Source organism: Odocoileus virginianus, chromosome 2 (assembly GCF_023699985.2).
Source record: "Odocoileus virginianus isolate 20LAN1187 ecotype Illinois chromosome 2, Ovbor_1.2, whole genome shotgun sequence".
In the NCBI taxonomy this organism is placed as follows: domain Eukaryota; kingdom Metazoa; phylum Chordata; class Mammalia; order Artiodactyla; family Cervidae; genus Odocoileus; species Odocoileus virginianus.
In genome coordinates this window covers 89,461,936-89,484,815 of record NC_069675.1, presented here as the reverse complement: position 1 = coordinate 89,484,815, position 22,880 = coordinate 89,461,936, and the positions used below count along the sequence as shown (strand labels likewise).

At 37.7% G+C, this 22,880-nt stretch overlaps 1 protein-coding gene across 4 annotated transcripts in view; it reads right to left on the bottom strand.

Annotated features, from left to right (window-relative positions):
• The window catches only part of RABGAP1 (RAB GTPase activating protein 1), a 159,881-nt gene that overhangs the window by 135,115 nt on the left and 1,886 nt on the right, over positions 1-22,880 (bottom strand). Inside the window, exon 2 of one of the 4 annotated variants that reach the window (XM_020872118.2) lies at positions 19,386-19,563. The exons of 1 other annotated variant lie outside the window; for it this stretch is intronic. The gene's annotated coding sequence lies outside the window, so the exon portion shown is untranslated. Of the gene's footprint in view, positions 1-16,221; positions 16,304-19,385; positions 19,564-22,880 lie in introns of those variants that run through there. 2 more of the 4 variants (XM_020872119.2, XM_020872121.2) reach the window with 2 other exon arrangements.

The following is a 22,880-nucleotide window of genomic DNA, read 5'->3' as shown; positions in this document are numbered from 1 at the left end:
AAAAAAACTTTCAAAATACTTTCCAAAGATTTTTGCTACTTACAGGTTAGGCTTTTTATTCCATATATAAGGGAATTCGATGAAATTCAGGGCCAAGGTAGTTCAGATTTCAAAAAAATAAACAAAAACATTCCCTTGAGAATAACTCTGCCTACTTACACTGATTTCTTCAGTATTCTGGTAACTCTATTCTTTTCAGAGAACATAAAAAAGTACTGAACTTACTGTCTATCCTTTTCTTTGTAAAGCTGCACAAACAAATGAAATTGAAAGCACTTAAGACAATAAACATGCATGTAGGACAATAAGGTTTCCCGAACATTGCTGATACTTATATTAAACATGTTTTAAGAAATGAAATTTCATATTAACCCCAGAGAAAACTAAATTCAGGGCAAGCATAAATTTTAGAGCAGGGAAATACTGTATATAGCAAGAATTCAGAGGTCTATTAAAAACTCGATAATCCCATACCAGAGTTTCTTAGAACTCAACTCAAAATGAACATTATCAATAAAGAAGTTTCAGGCCAAAAATTTCCAGCAAGAAGCAGAAAAAAATGTGTCAGTTATGAAAATCCATTCAATTATTTATTGACTCATGGAATAAAACTCAAACTCATCTATCATTTAAAAATCTGGTTCTGCATATTTTGTGGCAATGTTCCCATTTGGTTGCCAAAACAACCACAGAACAAACAATACAACACTATACTCAGCCTTAACCAAGAAACAAAACTTGCTCTTTAAAAAAGTTGCTCTCGCTCATCTTATATACCTCAAAGAGGTAAAAATTCTGAGAATTTGTTTATTAAAGAAGAGCTCTGGATCTATGTTTTGGATTTTTAATTGAACATATATTTACTGAGCAATACACTATATGCCAAGCACTGTTTTTCCCTCAAAAAGCTAACATCTGGCTAAGCACCTGGCAGCAAAAACTACACAATCCCTGAATACTATAGTTGGAAGAAAACTTACCAGTTATCAGTACTGTTAAACAGATAAGGAAATGGCAACCCCAAGAGTTGTAAGGTCATTTAATCAGGTATAACTAAAGCTCAAACCCTGGACTCCTTGCTGCTTTCTATTTAAGCTGATTTCCTTGTTTAAAGGCTCAACATCTTATAGGACTATATCTAAACGCATAGTGTAGCATAGAGATGCTTCAAATGTACTTCTGAAAACTTTAAAAAAAAATGCTGTCCTGCTTCATTCATGCAATGAATATTTCCCAAGTTTCTAGTTTATAAAGAACAAAATATGCTAAACAAGAAAAATTAGATTCTTACCCAAAAGCAATTTATAATTTGGTAGAGAACAAAGGGATATTGAACAAGTTAGTAAGTACTGATTTAGGGTAAAGAAAACTATGGAAACATGCTGAAGAGTTAAGAAATACAGTAGAGGAGGAAATGTCTTTGCTGAGGATATATATTTTAATCCCTTGAGGTGTCTGCCCTCATAGGATCTTCGTCCTAAAGTGCTTCCCTTGCTTTAGTACTGAGTCAACTCCAAATAATCATTCGTGACCTAATAATCCTCCTTTTCCAAGAAGCCTGCCATCTCCTCAGAGTCAAAAGCACTGCCCACCTCATTTCTGTTCCCATAGCAGTTTTACATTTTAACAGTACCTATTATATTGTGTTAAAATCTGATGTTGAGTTCCCTCAACATCAAACTTAATACTCACATATCTGTTTCACAGATTAGCAAACTGAGGCTTAGAGAGATGGTATAATTTGTTCAAGGTAATGGTTGTAATTTAACTGGTTAGAAGCAAAGCCAAAAACTTTCATTTAGATGGCAATGCTTTTCCCATGTGACACATCTGGGCTTTGTTCCACAACAGTCAGTATCAGATAAAGAAGTCTCTATCTTTTTTAGAACTTGTCCTTTAGGAAAGGTTTTCATGCTTAATTAGTCTTTTTTCCATGTTTTTAAAAATGTTACTAATAGTAAGATAGCAGAGGGCCTGGGAAAGTTCACTAAAGCAATGATCTCAGAGACACTGACAACTTTCTACAATATTCTAGACTCAAAAATAATACACTTTGGTATTTACACTACGGAACTGAAAAGATTTGGCAGGCTCCAAGTTCAACCTATTTTCTTTGAGGAGGTGACAGCAAAGTACACTTTATAAGATACTTTACTGTTTGTTTTGGCACCTGAAAGTAACTGAACCACGCAGGAGGAATGAGACTTATCAAAACACTAGGCAGTACAGGGGGGTTATGTAATAAGGCCCCCCTTTTCCAGCCTCCATGGGCAGAAGTGGAGAGTCAGTCCACAAGCTCTAAGGATTCTAGATAAGACCACCCCACCCTCCCCTGGTCTCCACAGCAAAGAGGTACTCCAGAACTTCATATACTCCTGCAAAAATTCTAGAGTATTCACAATCTCTGTCTTGAGACCATAAGAACTAATTTTGTTGTTTTTCATCTCTACTTATACCAGCTACCACAAGAAGCTCCCTACTCTAATTCTCATGGACACTAAAGTACAAACTTCCTCCCCACAAACACCCTCCGCTACCATCCCTCTTCCTATTTTTCTCCATACCATCTATCACTGTTTGACACATCTACCTAGTAATCATAATTTGCTTTTAAATATCACAAGGATATTTATGGGCATAAATAAATAAGCATAAATAAATAAGCATGCATAAGGGCAGGATTTCTGCCTGTTTCATTAGCTGCTGTAGCCCTAACAAGTGAAAGAATAACTGGCCATAGTAGATGCTCAAAAGTGTACTAAAGAAATAGGATAAATGGCGAATAAAAGGCGTAAGATAACTAGAACCACCCAATGAGCAAGACCAAGGCAAGAGCAACTTTTACAGACTGACAGTAAGAACAGAAGTCATTCTTTATGATGGTAAAGCGAACAGTTTAGAGTTAGAAAAAAATCCGAGTTAGTGTGCTGGTTCTATCACTGAATAATGGTGTAAGCTTGGTCATACCAAGCCTCAGTTTCCGTAAATGAAAATGGTGTACTACCTACCTCATAGAGTCATTATAAAAATTACTCTCTGTAGCACTGACATATATACCCTACCATGTGTAAAATAGCTAGTGGGAAACTGCTGGTATAACAAGGGAGCTCAACTCGGTGCTTGGTGACAACCAAGAAGGGCAGGGATGGGGGATGGGAAAGAGGCTGAAGGGGGAGGGGATACATGCACACTTCTGGCTGATTCATGTTGCACAGGAGAAACCCAGACAACACTGTAAAGCAATTATCCTCCAATTAAAAACACTAAGGAACAGACATAAGGGATATAAGCATATCTAAGAGCCAACTGCTATTGAAGGATGGTCAAGAGCCTTGATCATGACCATTTTCCATTTCACTCTTTCCTTAACTGGAGAGTGAAACCAACTCCAAATTTTAAAAGAACTAACAAATATCAACCGATTTTGGGAATTCAGAAAACAATATTAGCACAAAATATACGTAACACTTCTAGTTCCAGTCTAATTTGAAAGTGAAAGTGTTAGACGCTCAGTCGTGTCCGACTCTTTGCAGCTCCACAGACTGTAGCCCACCAGGCAAGAATGCTGGAGTGGGTTGCCATTCCCTTCTCCAAGGGATCTTCCCAACCCAGAAATCGAATCAGCTCTCCTGCACTGCAGGCATATTCTTTACTGTCTGAGCCACCAGGTCAGGATCTAATTTTTTTATACTTAAGTAAACATAAAAGAATACTTTGTATCTCTGTGCAACACTTTACAGATTACTAAAATGTACACCTTCATCTCATTTTATCATTCTAACAACTCTGTATCTGGGAGGCACTCAGTTTGTCTCCCTTTATATAAGTGATGAGCCTAGACCCTTACGACACGTCCAGTTACCAACAGGGCCAGGTTGGTGAGTACTAGTGCAGGGATGTTTCATTCTATCTCCTTTAGTAAGTCAAGTAACTTAAAATGAGAAGTAATTTTACTTAATTATGCAACCTCATGCATCAAAACCAAAGGTTCAGTTATGTTATAGTTCCCTCAGTGTCAACTCTATGCTCAACCACGCACCTTTGCAAAGACTGTGGTATAAAATGTACCTCAATCTTGTTGAATGAACAAAGATTCATTTTCGTTCTCAATCTCCTCTTAAAACTGTAAAAATGCTAAAGAAGAGTGAAAAGGCAAAGAACTCGCCACGATAAGAGCTCTTTTGATAGTTCTTCAAAAGCGGTCTGCTCTTGGATAACCAGTGCTTACTTTTTAAAAACTTGAACTTTTGGACAGAATATCATCAGATATTTGTATTTTTCTAACATTATTCAGAGCAGTAACATAAACAGTGAACTTGCAGTGGTATGAATTTGCTAATGTGCAATTAGTAGAGCAAAAATCACCTCCCAACAAGTGACCTACCAGACCTGATAAAAGAGATGTGACTGATACTTGTAATCGAACTTGACATGCTTGGGACAATCAGAATACTTGTTTCTGGCCACTAGTCCAAGCACACCAGTTCATATTTATTTTCTTGATTTTCCTAACATTCTTCCTGAAGGAGTATTAACTCCTCCTCCACTTCAATAGGGCTCCCCACTCTCACCAAGCAGTGCCTCTCAAAATCTGGCTACTGTAACTCTCACCAACCCTTACTAAACCTCATCTTTTAAAACCTGAATTCAAACCTTGTCCATGTGACGTTGGGTATTTTAACACTCTGAGCATTCATTCAGAAAGGAAAAAATACACATGTGTGTGTGTATATGTATGTGTGTACAGACACACATACATATTTATAAATAAATAAAAATCAACAATACAAAATTTAAAAACCCAAACAATTCTTTTCGGTTCTCATCTTATTTCCTCCGGCTGAAATAAATGAAAACGCTTATCATTGCCTTATTGTGAAACTCTTTTTGCTTCATTTTCACCTCTAGTACCTTTTATCATTTGTCTTTCAAGTTCCTTTTTCTCTGCCCATTCTTTATTTTTTTAAATAAAAATTTGGCCGTACACACACAGTTCCCTGACGAGGAACCAAACCCAGTACCCCTGCACTGATTGGGGGTGTGGAGTCTTCACCACTGGACCACCAGGAAAATCCCTGTTCACTCTTAAAATTCATCCTCTCCTCCTCCTTTCATACTTGCCCCTAGCTATCTCAGTACCTCATGTAACTTTTTTTGTATGCTGATGACACTGTAGCCCTGTTTTTCTCCCTAATTTCATGTGGGCATTTGTGTTTTGTTCTTTGTTTTTTTTCCTATTCAGTATTGAGTATCTGTTATGTGCCAGGCACTAGGTAGAGTGTCATGGTGAGGAAAGGTACTCTTTAACCTTGACAGGCTTATAGTAGAGAATATGGACAAGTAAACAGTTACAATATAGTGCTTGGTGTAGTAAGAGGTATGCATACGGTGTTGTGAGAATACATAGGTGGGATCTGCTACACATACCCCAAGCCCATCTCAAAATTGACTCCATATATCCAAAGCAGAGCCCATGTTCACACAAGCATATTCTTCCTCACAGCTTCCTTATCAGTGGTTAATAACCACTGATCCAAGATGGAAATGTACCCCCCAGCCCCCCCGCCCCGCCCAATCACTGACTCCTTTTCTCATTCTCCCTTGGAATTCTAATAAGATTTTAGTTCCAAAACATATCCGGAATCTGTTCTTTCTTTGCCATCTCTCATGTCACTCTCTTGTATTTTATTCTCTTTCAACTTTGCTACAACGTAAGTCTCCCTTTCTAGACTCTCTCTAGTCATTATCAAGGCCTCATAGCTAATCTCTAAAACTCAGATTTGATCACATATCTGACCGCTTCTTTTGACTGCTCCTGACTGAAAACAGAAAAATCCAAATTGTTTATATCATTAGTTCTTAAAAATCTGGAGCCAATCTATCATTCTAGTTTTATCTCCATCAAACCATACCAGGCAACTTCAATTATGCCATGCATTTTTATGCTTTCAAACCTTTGCTCAAGCCATTTCTTAAGCTAGGAATGTTGTCTTGATTTCTCCAATTAGTCCTACTACCCCACCAACAATGCAGTGATAGAATCAAATATTTAACCTCCTTTTCCATTCTGAAATAATCCTTATTTCCCTCTAGGGCTCCTAAGGCTTCTTGTTGGCTTGCTTTTTAATTCTATCACAGCATTACATTTATCACACAATAAAATGTTATACCTCTTTTCTCCTACACTATATTGATCATTCATTTCGGAAACAATTACTTAGTACAAAACACCACAGTAAACACTGGGAATACAATGAACACACAATGAGTCCCTCTGAATTAACTACTTTCGGACAGGGATCTTCTAGGGTTTACTTATATTACCTTCATATGCTTGCTTATGGCAGTGCTCAATAAATGTCACTGGATGGCTAATATTTGTTCAGTGTTTAAGTGACAGAGTTTATGGATTGTGAGATGGACAAATATGCTACACTACAAGCATGTCTAGGGGTGCAGATATGAATGACTGCGATAGAGACTAACAAAAAAACCCCACAACTACCTTGACTGTGCCTGACTAACTCTTCTTCAGGTTTCCAACTGTGAAAAGCAATTAAACACCACTGAGCCAAATCTTGGATTCCCCCTGAACCCAACATTCTCTCATCACTTCCCTCCCAATTCCCATCATTTCCGCTGCTCCACCAATGAAAAGAATGAGTACAGCTTTAGGGAATCTTAAAGACAATACTTGGGCTCCCCCAGTGGCTCAGTGTTAAAAGAATCAGCGTGCAATACAGAAGCCACAGGTTCGATCCCTGGATCAGGAAGATTCCCTGGAGGAGGGCATGGCAACCCACTCCAGTATTCTTGCCTGGAGAATCCCATGGACAGAGCAGCCTAGAAGGCTACAAACCACAGGTTGCAGAGAGTCAACTGAAGCGATTTAGCATGCACGCACACACGGATAATACTTAAATCATCTTGCTAAATCTAAAGAGAGAACACTACTTACCAGTTTCTGAGTATCAATTATATGCCCCACACAGTACTTAGAAGCTTTACATGCATTGTTACTAACCTTTATACTACCCTTGCCAGATAGCTATAAACCTCATATGACAATCTGAGGCTTAGAATGGCTCAATAATGCGTAAGTTCACCAAGACAATTGTAGAACTTGATCCAGTCCCAGGGATCTAGGTGCCTGTCCTTTTCAGGAACGCATCTCTCCTCCTTGGTGTTCTATTACCATTCTCTACCCATTCCAATCCATATTCTATGTTGTTCCCAGTTGTACTCTTAAAACAGAGATCTGGTAAGATTACTCTCTGTTCAGTAAAAGACAAGTCAGAAAGCAGCAAGAGAGCCAAGTCCCAAAGATGCTTAGCAGGCCAATTCCTGTGGGTTTGTAGCTCAATAAAATTAAACAGCTACAAAGAAGTAGTATTTTTAAATCACATGATATTAATCTCAGCTTTTTTCCTGGATTTGAGGTTTGTTTCCCTGCACTGGTTTTCATACGAACTTCTCACAACATATCCCTGGGAAGGGTGGGATGAATCTAATAAAACTTCATGGAAAACCGTCCCATCTTTAGAAAAATAAATTCCTTTTCACCACTACTAATTGCTAAACAATTGAGGTGTCTTTATTTAAGTCTGACTTTTGAATTTGGTGACTGACTCTTGGAATCATTTTAGTGAGCTTAGAGAACCTATTACTTTAAGCCCTCCAAATAATTTCAGCTTAGCTTTAAAAACCAAAAAGAAAATGAAACTTAATCATCCTGGGCCTAAAGCACATATAGGCAAGAAAGGAGAGCTTATGAAAAAGTCACTGTTAGGCAAATTTTAACCCATAACATCTGTCACAGTTAACTTCTTCTCACTTCTTCTTAATGAAGTACTCAGCTTGATTTCAGATGAACCATAAGATACCTTAAAGAAATATAACTCAGTCAAAAGCTTTCTTAATTTAAAAAATTCAATCTTTATACATAAGTATTATTTTAGCCATTTTTAAGAGTAGTTTCATGGCTTTCAGTATATTTACATTTAGTGCAACCATCATCACCACCTATCTCTAGAACTTTTCCATCTTCCCCAACTGAAACTCTACACCTATTAAATTCCAATTCCTATTCCCCCAGACAACCAACATTCTGCTTTCTGTTTCTAAGAATATGACTACAAGGTACTCCATATAAGTAGTGAAATTATATGGAATTCGTACTTTTATGGTTGACTTATTTCACTTAGCATAATGTTTCCTAAGCTCATTTATGTTGCCGCATTTGCCAGAATTTTCTTTCTTTTTTACGGTCAAATAGCATCCCATGATATGAATACACCACCTTTTGTTTATCCATTCATTGGTCAATAAATGTTCTAAAAGTCTAAATGTAACTTTATAGGATCTTTAGGATAAAACTCACAAAATCAATACAGAAAAATGCCTAAACACCACAGCTAATATTTTCAGAGTTACTATACTTTTCACTTTCTTAGTGACAAATCAAGCTTTAATAAGACGTTATTTAAAGTTAACAGTCTGGTCTTCTACTGAAAAATCAACTGGGATTTGAACTCAGTCCTTTGTGATTTGACTTGGACAATGTGATAGCTCCCGTTTTTTTTCACACATAAAATGAGGGGACCAAGGCCTTTTAACTCTTCTGTGAATGAGAACATCCAGGAAAGGAAAGCGGGGGGGGGGGGGGGGAGAGTTAGGAATATCAGGTGCCTCCCAATCCTAATCCATGATGCAAGCATTATAAGTGTCATTTTTACAAAGTAACTGAGAATCAGAACTATTAAGTATCTTGAGTCATATATTAAGTAAGTTTGATTCTTGGGATATCTATATTTTTCTGATTCCAAAGTTCACACTCTCCCCTCTATATTTTGACATTTTAATGAAAGGTACAAAAAGAAGTGGGGATGAAATGCACATAAAACATTCATTTAACTGAGTTGATTATCGAGTGCAATACTGTTGACACCTGAAAAAATAAACCATATAAGTGGTTTTTCCATGTTCCTAAGGCTATTTCAGGAACCAGAACTCTAGTTTTTTCCAGAACTCTAGGAATGCTGGCTTTATGCCCCTTCAACACAATATCTCTGTGACTAAATATTTAAGTTACTTGGATGCCATGACCACAAAAGAAACCCAACTGTGGGAACACAGAGAAAATTAGTTAATGTTAACATACTACTCATTCAGAAGGTCAGATTATATTTCTAACATCAGTAGTATGCATTTTTAAGCATCCCTGTATTTACTTTTTCTGGAATGGATTTCTCAAGCATAACATAATTTACACCAGTTTTGTAAACATAAAAACAAATATTTTTAAGCAATACAGGATTTTCTAAAGACTTTTACATTTAGTACAACCGTCACCACCACCTATCTTTAGAACTTTTCCATCTTCCCCAACTGAAACTCTATAGCTATTAAATTCCAATTCCTATTCCCCCAGGCAACCAACATTCTACTTTCTGTCTCTATGAATCTGACTACTCAAAGTAATCCATATAAGCAGTGAAATTACATGAACTGGTTTGTAATGTACTGGTCATAGCAAACACCCTCTTCCAACAACACAAGATAAGACTCTACACATGGACATCACCAGACAGTCAATACCAAAGGCATATTGATTATATTCTTTGCAGCCAAAGATGGAGAAGCTCTATACAGTCAGCAAAAACAAGACCAGGAGTTGACTGTGGCACAGATTATGAACTCCTTATTGCCAAATTCAGACTTAAATTGAAGAAAGTAGGGAAAACCACTACACCATTCAGGTGTGACCTAAATCAAATCCCTTATTATTATACAGTGAAGTGAAAAATAGATTCAAGGGATTAGATCTGATAGATTGCCTGAAGAACTACAGATGGAGGTTCATGACATTGTTCAGGAGGCAGTGATCAAGACCATCCTCAAAAAAAAAGAAACACAAAATGGCAAAATGGTTGTCTGAGGAGGCCTTACAAACAGCCAAGAAAAGAAGAGAAGCTAAAGGCAAAGGAGAAAAGGAAAGATATACCCATTTGAATGCAGTTCCAAAGAATAGCAAAGAGAGATAAGAAAGCCTTCCTTAGTGATCAATGCAAAGAAGTAGAGGAAAACAATAGAATGGGAAAGACTAGAAATCTCTTCAAGAAAACTAGGGATACCAAGGGAACATTTCATGCAAAGATAGGCCCAATAAAGGACAGAAATGGTATGGACCTAACAAGCAAAAGATATTAAGAAGAGGTGGCAAGAATACACAGAAGAACTATACAAAAAAGATCTTCGCGACCCAGATAATCACAATGGTGTGATCACTCACCTAGAGCCAGACACCCTGGAACGCGAACTCAAGTGGGCCTTAGGAAGCATCACTATGAACAAAGCTAGGGGAGGTGATGGAATTCCAGTTGAGCTATTTCAAATCCTAAAAGATGAGGCTGTGAAAGTGCCGCACTCAATATGCCAGCAAATCTGGAAAACTCAGCAATGGCCACAGGACTGGAAAACGTCAGTTTTCATTCCAATCCCAAAGACAGGCAATGCCAAAGAATGTTCAAACTACCACAATTGCACTCATCTCACATGCTAGCAGAGTAATGCTTAAAATTCTACAAGCCAGGCTTCAACAGTACATGAAGCATGAACTTCCCAATATTCAAGCTCGATTTAGAAACGGCATTGGAACCAGAGATCAAATTGCCAACATCCGTTAGATCATAGAAAAAGCAAGAGAATTTCAGAAAAACATCTACTTCTGCTTTATTGATTACGCCAAAGCCTTTGATTGTGTGGATCACAGCAAACTGTGGAAAATTCTTAGAGATGGGAATACCAGACCATCTGGCCTGCTTCCTGAGAAATCTGTAGGCAGGTCAAGAAGCAACAGTTAGAACTGAACATGGAACAACAGACTGGTTCCAAATCGGGGAAGGAGTACACCAAGGTTGTATATTGTCACCCTGTTATTTAACTTATATGCAGAGTACATCATGCAAAATGCCCGGCTGGATGAAACACAAGCTGGAATCAAGATGGCAGGAAAAAATATCAATAACCTCAGATACGCAGGTGACGCCACCCTTATGGCAGAAAGCAAAGAGGAACTGAAGACACTCTTGATGAAAATGAAAGAGGAGAGTGAAAAAGTTGGCTTAAAACTCAACATTCAAAAAACTAAGATCATGGCATCCAGTCCCGTCACTTCATGGCAAATAGATGCCGAAACAATGGAAACAGTGACAAACTTTACATTTTTGGGTTCCAAAATCACTGCAGATGGTGACTGCAGCCATGAAATTAAGACAAGCATCCTGGAAAAAAAACTATGACCAACCTAGACCGCATATTAACAACCAGAGACATTACATTGCTGATAGAAGTCCATCTAGTCAAAGCTATGATTTTTCCAGTAGTCATTCAAGGATGTGAGAGTTGGACTATAAAGAAAGCTGGGGGAAAAAAAAAAAGAAAGCTGAGTGCCGAAGAATAGATGCTTTTGAACTGTGGTGTTAGAGAAGACTCTTGAGACCCCCTTGGACTGCAAGGAGATCAAACCAGTCAATCCTAAAGGAAATCAGTCCTGAACATTCATTGCAAGGACCAATGCTAAAGCTGAAACTCCAGTATTCTGGCCAATTGATGCAAAGAACTGACTTATTGGAAAAGACCTTGATGCTGGGAAAGATTGAAGGCAGGAGAAGAAGATGATGACAGAGGATGAGATGGTTGGACGGCATCACCGACTCAATGGGACATGCGTTTGGGCAAGCTCCGGGAGTTGGTGATGGACAGGGAAACCTGGCATGGTGCAGTTCATGGAGTCTCAAAGTCAGACCTTACTGAGCAACTGAACTGTATTTACTTTTTCTGGAATGGATTTCCCAAGCATAATAGAATTTACACCAGTTCTGTAAATATAAAAGCTAATATTTTTAAGCAATACAGGATTTTCTAAAAATCTTTCCTGTTTCTAGGAAATTACTCGATATAGTTCCTTCTCACACATAGTGAAAAAGATTAAGCTATTCCATTTAGAACACCAACCTGTCTATATTTGGATCTGAAATGTTTAAACCAGGTGAACTTAATGCAAAGCAAACAAATCATTTGCTAGATGACCAAAGCCTGAGATTAATGCAGTAAAATGGTGTCCCTTTTTCATGACTTCTGATTTTCAGGGGAATGTGTGTAGACAAACTATGAATGTTTAACAGAAGACACAGAAGTTTTCTGAATCTTTTGATGTAGAAGTGCCCTGGTCCATATTTATACAAGGATGGTGGGGCATTTGTTAAGAGTGTTGAATGGGGGTGGGGGTGGACAACCAAAAAACATTTACTGAGCACTTTCACTCACAGCACTGGAATAGGCACCATGTAAGAAAATAAAAGAATTCACACATACTCAATTTAGTGTCAGAGATTTCTGTTTTAATTTAATATATATTATCTCTTTATTAGGGGATAGTTTACAAATTGTTTTTTTAACTTTATTTTTTAATGGAAGGATAATTGCTTTACAGAATTTTGTTGGTTTCCGTCAAACATCAACATGAATCAGCCATAGAGTACGTATGTCCCCTCCCTCTTGAGCCTTCCTCTCTCCTCCTCCTCACAGATGCTTTCAAATCTGTCTAAAAAGATATTTTCTCACAACCAAAAAGCAAAAATATAAAAATAACAAATAGATGTTTCTGCTAGGGAAGAGTTTCTTAATCTAAGAATTAGCTTTAGAGGTTACAAATCAGATTTTTCGTCAATTCACAGAGAATTCAACAGGTAACTATGATAAAGCTGTAACCATTTCTCTTTTGCAGGTATACTAGAGAAAATCAAGTATCACAGCAAAAGAGATTTACATGATATGTCTCTATTCTCACCTTGCCGGAATCCTTTCATCAGCATATTTCAAGGGCAAAAGAAAGTTTATTAATCTATAGTAAAAATACTAAAACGTTTAATTCATAGTTCTTAGCAATAGTGTTATACAAACACCCAAAATTTAATCCAATTTAGCCTTAAATACTATCTCTTAATACCCATGACAACATTTAAAATACACTCCCAAAGAAATATTCTGTACGTCAGTTCCTGTTTCTGACACAAGGGCCACCCTCAGAAGCTGGAAAATAAGATGATAATCAAAGATTCTTGATTATAACTACCAAAGTGTATATAATCAAGGGAAAATGAGGAAAGGAAATTTTAAAAAGTCAGATTATTGTTAAGCTTTAAGGGTTAATAAAATTTTATTAAAGTTATCATAGAAAGTAATTTGCAAATGTACCTTAAGAGATGTCATATTTTACTATGCAGAAAAAATTATTGCCACAAAGATTAACAGATGCCAAGGAGTTGGGACTTATTACATAAAAGCTGATGCAACTAACTGGAGATAGGTAACAACCATGCATTAACTCCAAAGAAGCCTAAACCTCCAAACTCAGCACCAGGCCACACAAATGAGAAAATATACTTCAAATGTTTTAGAGCCAAGGTAATATTTACCATTTAATGTAAAGCATGAACTTAAAAATAAATTTAGGGTTTTATTTATACTATTTTATGATCTACAGAAAAAGGGATTTGGGGGAAAAGTTAGGCCTTATGGAACTCTACTTGATAGAAAAATAAAACCTTCAAAAAGTTCTGGTGATTACCTCAGAGTAACTCTGGCAAGAGGAAACTTCCAAGCTAAACTCTATAAACTAAACTGTTCATGACTTGCAAACTACCATATTTGGTCAGTCTTTACACATGAAGAGAAACAAGGCAGTTAGGGGTCAACAAGAGTGGTTATAATGTAAGTTTAAATGTCTATCCAGTATCGTTTTGGATTACAAGTTTTCTGAAGAATAGGGACCTTAGGATCAACAAAAAACTGGAGAGACTGGGAGGGGAGACCAGGCAACTATCTTATGCAAAAAGAAACAGCTGTTAAATTCATATGTTTTATCAGGTATACCTGATAGCCAAGTCCTTAGCCTTAAATTTTCTTTCTTTAGAATCTAACTATGGTAAATCAATAAAACAATGCAGTTACATACAAAGCACTCAAATGCATGCCGAACTTTGCTTTATGAACACTGGTTAAATTAACACTTCTTTAATGTTTGAGTTCTGGCTCTAAGAAAGATTAAGTTTTACATACATTTATTTCACATGCTTGAAAAGTGTAGTATCTAGTTATGTTGACAACTGCAAAGATAACAGTTCTGCAGCCTATGTCAGAACCTCAGCACATTAGCAACTATAAAGACACACCACAGTAGAACTGACTTCAATTATTTTCTGAAGCCGGTACTCAAAGGGCACATGTTAAAATAATCACTGTGAAATGGTGAGACCTTCAAAGTAGGCTTCATGTCAGCTGGAAACACTTCAACTAAAAATGTGCTCAATAAAAGATAATGACTTCTCTAGATAAAAGAATTTGGGTTGTAAAGTTTAGCTAGAAACGTACTCAATAATAGAAAACGACTTCTTTAATGAACCAAGACTGTATGGTTGAGATATGTTTATGAAAAACCATGCTCCCTTATGTAGATAACGTGCATAATACACTTCTTCCAACATGGAGTACAAGAGATAGGAAACAACTTTCTTCACTTTTACAGTCCCACTAAACTACAATTTTATCCAGGTTAAGCACCTGCAAATTCCTAATAAAGCACTATGCTAAAATCAACTATACTTAACATTTTTTAAAAGTAAAAACAAGAAAATCATTATGCAAAAAAATGCCAAACTGCATGCAGTTAATAAGTACCCAAATGTGTACCTTAATACCGAGGAGCTGAGCTAGTTAACTGTAAACTAAGTCATAAAACTGAAACGAAAAGGAACTGTGTACCGTAACATAGCAGTAGTTCAACTTTAATGACAAAGTTGAATTGATAATACGTATTGAACCCATTACTAATAAATACAACTCAATCGTGGACTCATTTTATTAATAGAAACTGAGGTCTACAAAGGAAGATTTTAAAGAACTCTGTTCCTTACTCATTTTCAGTTTTTAATAAGTAAACCCAAATAAAACCTTAAATATACATTAAAATAGCACCTTATACACGCTAGAATTAAGGCCAACAGGTCCTTCGTTTAAAAACGAAAACGTGCACTCCTTTGGCACCTAAGTTTTTCAACTTTCTAAATCTCAGTTTTAATGTGACAAACTCAGCTGAATTCACTGTTTTTTTCCCCTCCTAAACACAGCAGCTGGGATAGACACACACTCGCGACTTACTACTCCAGTCCCACGTATGTGAATACAGGTGTTTATTTGAATGAAAATATCAAGTGAATTGTGAAACCCTGTTCCCCACCCCCGCCCCTGACAACAAACAAAAAAAAAACCCCTCAAAAGATCTCCAATTCAAGTCGAAATACGATTGAAACTAATAGGGCACTTATAGCGTACCAACAGCATGGTTTGCTAGGGCTTTTGCTTCCAAGATAAAGGAACCGTTAAGTATGGAGATGACTGTAAAGGCAGTTGCAGATAACAATCCAAATGTTAGAAGGGACACCAAAGTACCACCAGGCAATGGACAGCGAACTCCTGGAAGTCTGGGGAGATCCTCGGGCTCAACACCTAAAGCCGTTTAGGCTGCTGGGAATCACGATACAGCAACGAGGTACTGGGGGCAGACACTTAAAAGAATCTGGGAAGACGGGGCTACTGGGGACACTTAGATAGCAGGTGGGAAAATGAGACGGAAAGGCCAACAGGAGATGGCAGACCGACACTAGAATAAAGCAAGCCTTTCAAATCAGGCGCAGCCCAGGAAGCTTGCTTGAGGCCGAAGCCAGCCTAAGTCACAGGTACAGGCCCAGCGTGCAACGGGGAGAAACTGAGGCGGAGGGAGCGGCCAAATTCTCAAACAGGACCTTTCCCCAAACATAAAAAGTCAAGAGACAAACCGCCTTTGCAGCAGGGGCGAGAGAGACAGCCGCAAGTGCACCACCGGGAAGGCATACACCCACCCAGACAGGGGGAACCGGTTTGGGCAGGGGCTGTCCGAGCGTTCCCGCTTGCGCATGCGTCCTCCCCCCGCCCCAGGGCCGCTGCTCCCCCTCCCCCCAATCACTGCTCCCCTCAGAACCCGGCTCTTCGAGGGACCTTAACGCAGTCTCGCCGGCCCAGCCCCGCGGGATAAGAACACGGCTTGGCTCGCCGCAGGGACCGTCCGAGGATCCCCCCCGGGCATGGTGGGTGGGAGGAGGAGGAGGGGAAACGCGGCCCTACCCGACCCGCCGTCTCCTCCTCCGCCGCCCGCCGTTCGCCGTCCCGGAGGCTCCGCCGCCTGGGCCTCCCTAGCCGCCCTGCCCCCGCCGTCCCCGCCCCCTACTCACGTGAGGGCGCTCCTTCCGCCCTCCGCCCCGCCTCCTGTCCTGTCTCATAGGCCCTTGGCAAAGCCGAGTCGCCCCATTGGCCCAACGACAGGCGGCGGGGGCGTACTTCCCTTCCGCGGACCCCACCTGGGCTTTTGGCCCGCCTCCGTATTCTGCGCCTGCGCGGAGTCTTCTCTCCGGGAGAGGGACTTGTCTCTGGCTTGAGTGTGCGCGCGAGGGCCAACAGTGACTGGGACTGGGAGCAGGATTGGCGGGGGCAGCAGGCTGGGTAGTACCTGTTGCGCCTGAGGTGGGTACAACCTCAAAGTCACTGGTGCTAGAGCAAGGGATTCCTTCCTCACCCTTAACGTTTAAAAGCTGTTTCTAAAGTCTCACTTAATGATGTTAACCCAACACACCTGACCTTTATGGAGGGCGCAGAAAGTGCCAGGGATGGTCAACAGGCAGGTTCCTTTACGGGTATGTCACTTGGCTTTACCACAAACCTTGAGAATATGATTTTTCTCATTTTGTAAAGGAATCCAGCCTAAGAACAGGATTCCGTCTAGAAGTCAACTTTCTAACTTTGAAATCAAGGGCGACTGGCTACAACACAACTACCTTGAGACATCTGAGACACACAAAACAGAACAAAATGAACTAGGTTGTTTCAGAGTGCTACTCAAAGATGGGGCTGGGATTTTATTTAAAAGCCACACAAAAGTGATAGAACAGCAATAGAATGAAGTCGAAAGTCCCTCTTCTGAGTGAATTTACAGTGTGGTTGTAAACAAAAATAATGATTATTAAAAGTGCTAATTAAGTCTTGACAGTTTATGAAATATTCTAAAGCCTCTCCCTCATTTTCTTGATTCAAATCGTGTATACTCTTTTCCTGCTAAATAAGTCATTCGCAAAGTTTTCCTGTGGATAGTGCATCTAAATCAACCAGACACAGCAAAAAAACAAAGGCTGTGCTCTGTTGCAGTCCTCTTTGTGACTTGTCTATTATAATAGACTTGGCTGCACTCCCACAGTAAAATAGCTTTCTTCCTTCTCCTTACACAGTTATGTAACAGAAATACACACCCATTTAAAAGTATTTAAATAACAGATAATACATTATGAAGAAAGCAAAATCTCCTGAAATCCTGACACTCTGACAAAACCACTTTTAATAGTTTGGTGACCATACATTCATGTATTTCTTGATTTATATGTGTTTCCCCAATATATACATAAATCTTAACATAATCTTTTAAATAAAATTTTATTACAGAATCATTAGAGTATGTCCTGGAGAAATATCCAGAACAGGGACAACCTCAAATAAAACAAAAATATCAGATTCTCACTACAAATATTAATAGTTTAAAACAGTCTTCTTTGTGTCTATATACTGTTTTTCAAAATGAGCTCACATAATTAAGCAGTCTGCTGTATTCAACTAACAGTATCTACCTTAGCATTTCACTAAATTTTCCTCTCATCTAATTCCTAGATCTCATTCAAATTTTCTAACAACCTAAAAATATTTTTACAGCAGGCTTTACCAAATCAGTAATATCATTTCAGTAAATTTTCCTCTCATCTAATACCTAACTATAGTCAAATTTTCTGTTGACCAAAATATATTTTTTACAGCTAATTTTCCCAAATCAGCATCCAGTCCAAGCCCACACACTATGTCTGGTTGTGATGCCCCTTAAGTATTTTTTATAGTACTTAAGAAAAAATTTTGAAAGACACTGGCTTATTGAAGAAATCAGTCTAGTTGAAGTACAAAATTTCCTATCTTCTGGATCTGAACAGTTGTTTCCTCAGAAAGTCACTGAGTTTGTTTCCTTAGACCTAATATTTCCTGGAAAATGGAATTTATATCTCAAGCTCAATAGGTTGATGTGGTAAGCTGGAACCAGAATGGAAAAGTCCCTAAATGCTAAAATAAGGAAAATGAAGTTCAATCTATAAACACAGGGTGCCCTTGAGGTTTCTAAGGATAGTGCCAATAACAGATTTGAGTTTTAAAAAAGTTCATTGTGGTAGGAGTAGAAAAGGCAAAACAGGGAGTAAATAGAACACTTTGAGTATCACTTTCTGATCTTAGGCAGATCAGAAACACCTGAACTAAGGCAAAAGAAAGTGGGGGGAAAAGGAGCTGAGTTTGAAGGAAATATCTTCAAGTTTGTTGATTATCTTTTGCCTGCTCAAGTCTGATTTTGTTATTATTCAGCACAGCAGGCTTCCCTGTCCTTCACTATCTCCCAGAGTTTGTGCAAACTCATGTCCATTGCGCTGATGATGCTATGTAACCATCTCACCCTCTGCTGCCCTCTGCTCCTTTTGCCTTCAATCTTTCCCAGCATCAGAGTCTTTTCCAATCAGTTGGCTCTTCACATCAGGTGGCCAAAGTATATTTTGATCCCCTCTAAATGAACTTTTTTTTCATATCTCTGTTGTACTTTTCAACTCCAGAATTTCATTTTAGTTCCTTTTTATAATTTCTATTTCTTTAATGATATTTGCATTTTTTGTACATTATTTTCCAGACTTCATCCATGTTTCTTTTGGCTCAATGAGCAACTTTAAGACAGTTGTTTTAATGTCTTTGTCTAAATACCATATGATATCACTTACATGTGAATTCTCAAATATGACACAAATGAACTTATCAATGAAACAGAAGCAGACTCACAGACATAGAAAACATGTTTATCAAAGGAGAAGTGGGGTCTGGGAGGGGTAAATTAGGAATTGGGCATTAGCAGATACAGATTACTATATACAAAATATATAAACAGCAAAGTCCTGCTGTATAGCATAGGGAACTATGTTCAATATCCTGTAATAAAACATAATAAAAAAACAAACATATATATAAAACTGAATCACTTTGCTGTAGACCCGAACTAACACAATATAGTAAATCAACTATACTTCAATAAAAATAAAATGTAGAACTCTAGTATTTGGAGAACAAGGTTCTTACTTCCCATTCTGGCTCCAGCAAGCCATACCTGCAATATAAACATGACTGCCTAGCACAGGGCTGAGGGGTAGGAATGAACAGGTTCCTACCTATTCACACTAAAGGCTCATGTTGACTGAAATTAACCTCAGTTGACCAACCAAAATTTCCCTGGGACATGCAAGCATTCAAATAGACTCCAGAGTTCCGAAATAGTTACTTCAGACAGTTTCTGCCAGTATAACTGTTGTCTAGGTAGAGATGGATTCCATGTTCTTCCTACTCCATCTGAGGAACAGAAAAATAAAAGAAAAATGTGAACACTAAAGAGAGCCTAAGAGGTCTACAGGACACCATTAAGAGAAACAATGTACCATTATAAGTATCCCAAAAGGAGAAGAGAGAAAGGGAAGAAAAGATAACCACCTAACTGTAGAAAGCCAAAGAAAGAGAATCTTGAAAGCAACAAGAGAGAATACTCATCACATACAAGGGATCTTCAGTAAGATTATCAGACAGTTTCTCATCTTAAATCTTAGAGGCCAGAGGCAGTGGGTTGATAAAAGTACTGAATGAAAAAAACTCTTGGTGGACAATTCTATATCTAGCAAAATTTTCCTTCAAAAATGAGGGAGAAATCAAGACATTTTCTGATTAAAAAAAAGCTAAGGGAATCTATTACCACTAAACCCACCTTTTCCAGAAATGATAAAGAGGATCCTTCAGGTTGAAATGAAAGGATGCTCAACAATAATTAAAGTCATATGAAGAAATAAAGATCTCTGGTGAAGAAAAATATACAGGCAACTACAGAATTATCAGTGTAATTATCATTTACCTCCATTTAAATTTTCCTCCATTTTATTTAATTTATGATTTTAATGACAAATGCATAAAAATATTAGTCTAATTTATTGCACACACAATGTATAAAGATGTAATCTGTAAAAGTCAAGAACAGAAAGAGGAGATAGAGATGTACAGGACAGTTTTTGTATGTTACTGAAATTGGTATCCATTTAATTGTTACAATTTTCACTGTTAAATGTAATTCCCATGGTAACCAAAAAGGAAATGTCTATAGAATATACACAGGAGGAAATAAGAGGTAAGTCAAAAGTTTTCATTACAAAAAGTTAAAAAAGAAGGCTGTAATGGAAGAAATGAAAGACCCAGAAGCTATAAACCTATAGAAAACGAGTAACAGAATGGCAGAAATAAGTTCCTCATTATCAGTCTTTAAATGTAAATGGTATAAACTCTCTAATCAAAAGATAGAGATGGGCAGAATGGATAAAATAAAAACATGGTCCAGCAATATGCAATCTAGAAAATATTCACTTTGGATCCAAAGACATTAATAGGTTTTTAAAAAAAAAGATATTCTATGCATTTTTATGCAAGTACTAACCAAAAGGGAGCTTCGGGTGGTTATATTAAGATTACACAAAATAGACTTTAAAAAGTTACAAGAGACGAAGAAAGTCATTATATATTATTAAAAAAAGGTTCTATAGAGCAAGATTATAAAAACATAAACATTTACATAACTAGTGAAAGTCGTTCAGTCCTGTCCAACTCTTTGCAATCCCATGGACTACAGTCTCCAGGGTCTCCTGCATTGCCAACAGATTCTTTACCAACTGAGCTAACAGGGAAGAATCCTCCTGCAATGTGGGAGACCTGGGTTTGATCCCAGTATTCTAGCCTGGAGAATTCCATGGACTACAGTCCATGAGGGTGCAGAGTCAGACACCTGAGCGACTTTCACTTTTACCTCGGGCTTCCCTGATAGCTCAGTTGGTAAAGAATCAGCCTGCAATGAAGGAGACCCTGGTTCAATTCCTGGGTCGGGAAGACCCACTGGAGAAGCAAAAAGCTACCCACTCCAGTATACTTGGGCTTCCCTTGTGGCTCAGCAGGTAAAGAATCCACCTGCAATGCAGGAGAGCTGTGTTTGATTTGGGTTGGGAGGATCCCTTGGAGAAGGAAAAGGCTACCCACTCCAGTATTCTGGCCTGGAGATTTACATGGACTAGATAGTCCATGGGGTCAGAGAGTCTGACAGGACTGAACAACTTTCACTTTTACATAACTAGTAATAGACTCTCAAAATATTTGAAGCAAAAATGAACAGAATTAAAGGGAAGAATAAATAGTTCTACAATCATAGTTAGAAAATTTAACAGCCCACATTCAATAATGAATAGAACAACCAGACAGAAGATAAATTAGGAATTAGAGGACTTGAACATCACAATAAATTAACTGAACCTAACAGGTATACAGCACATTCCACTGCACAACAGCAACACATTCTTTTCAAGTTCACATGGAACATTCTCCAATCCAGGCCATATATTAGGCCACAAAACAAGTCTCAATAGATTTTAAAAGAGAGGTCATTAAACAAAGTATCTTCCAACTACAATGGGATGAAGCTGGAAATCAGTAACAGGGAAAACTGGAAAATTAAAAATATGTGGGTATTAAACACATTCTTAAAGAACAAATGAGTCCAAGAAGTCCTCAAAAGGGAAATTAGAATATATTTGAAAATGAGTAGTGATAAAAACATGCAAAACTTACAGGCTGCAATGAAAGCAGTAATCAGAGAAATTTACAGTTGTAAATGGCTACATTAAAAAACAAGAATTTCAAAACAATATCCTAACTTTATGCCTTATGAAATAAGAATAACAACAAACTAAACTCAAACTAGCAAATGGAAGGAAATAGAATGGAAATAAACCAAGAAAAAAGAAAAGAAAAAGAGAAAAAAAGAAATCAATGAAACCAAAAGTTGTTTTCTTGAAAAGATCAACAAAATCAACCTAGAATATAATGGGCAAATTCCCTGAAACATACAAATTATTTAAATGGATTCTCGAAAAATTAGAAAATCTCAACATACTCATAACAAGTAAATAGATTGAGTGAATAATCAAAAACCTCCCAAAAAAGAACAGTCCTGCACCAGATGGCTTCAGCAAGGGATTATACCAAATAATTAAGAATTAATAACAATCCTTCTCAAACTCTTACAAAAAATTGAGGAAGAGGGAATGCTTTCTGATTTCATGAAGCCTCATTATTCTGATACCAAAGCTAACTAAATGCATCACAACATTATATACCAATATCTCTTATGAATATAGATGCCAAAATCCTCAAAAACATATAAGCAAATCAAATTCAACAGCATATTAACAGAATTATTCCCCATGACCAAGCAGGATTTATCCCAATAATGCAAGGGTGGTTCAACATAAAATCAATCAATTTAAAATATTCCATTAATAGAACTAAAGGAAAAAACTCATGATCATCTCAATGTTGAAAATAACAAAGTACAATGCCTTTGCATGATAAGATCTTTCAGAAAAAGTAGTTAGGGAAAATTCCTCAACATGATAAAAGTATTTAAAAAGAGAAACCCATGTCTAAATCAAATGCAATCATTTACCTATGCCTCTTAGAACAAGTCATGAACAAGTCAAGGATGCCTGATATTCAACACTGTACTGAAAGCTCTAACCAGACTATTAGATAAAAAAGAGAAATAAAAGGCATCCAAATTGTAAAGAGGTAAAGCTATATTTACA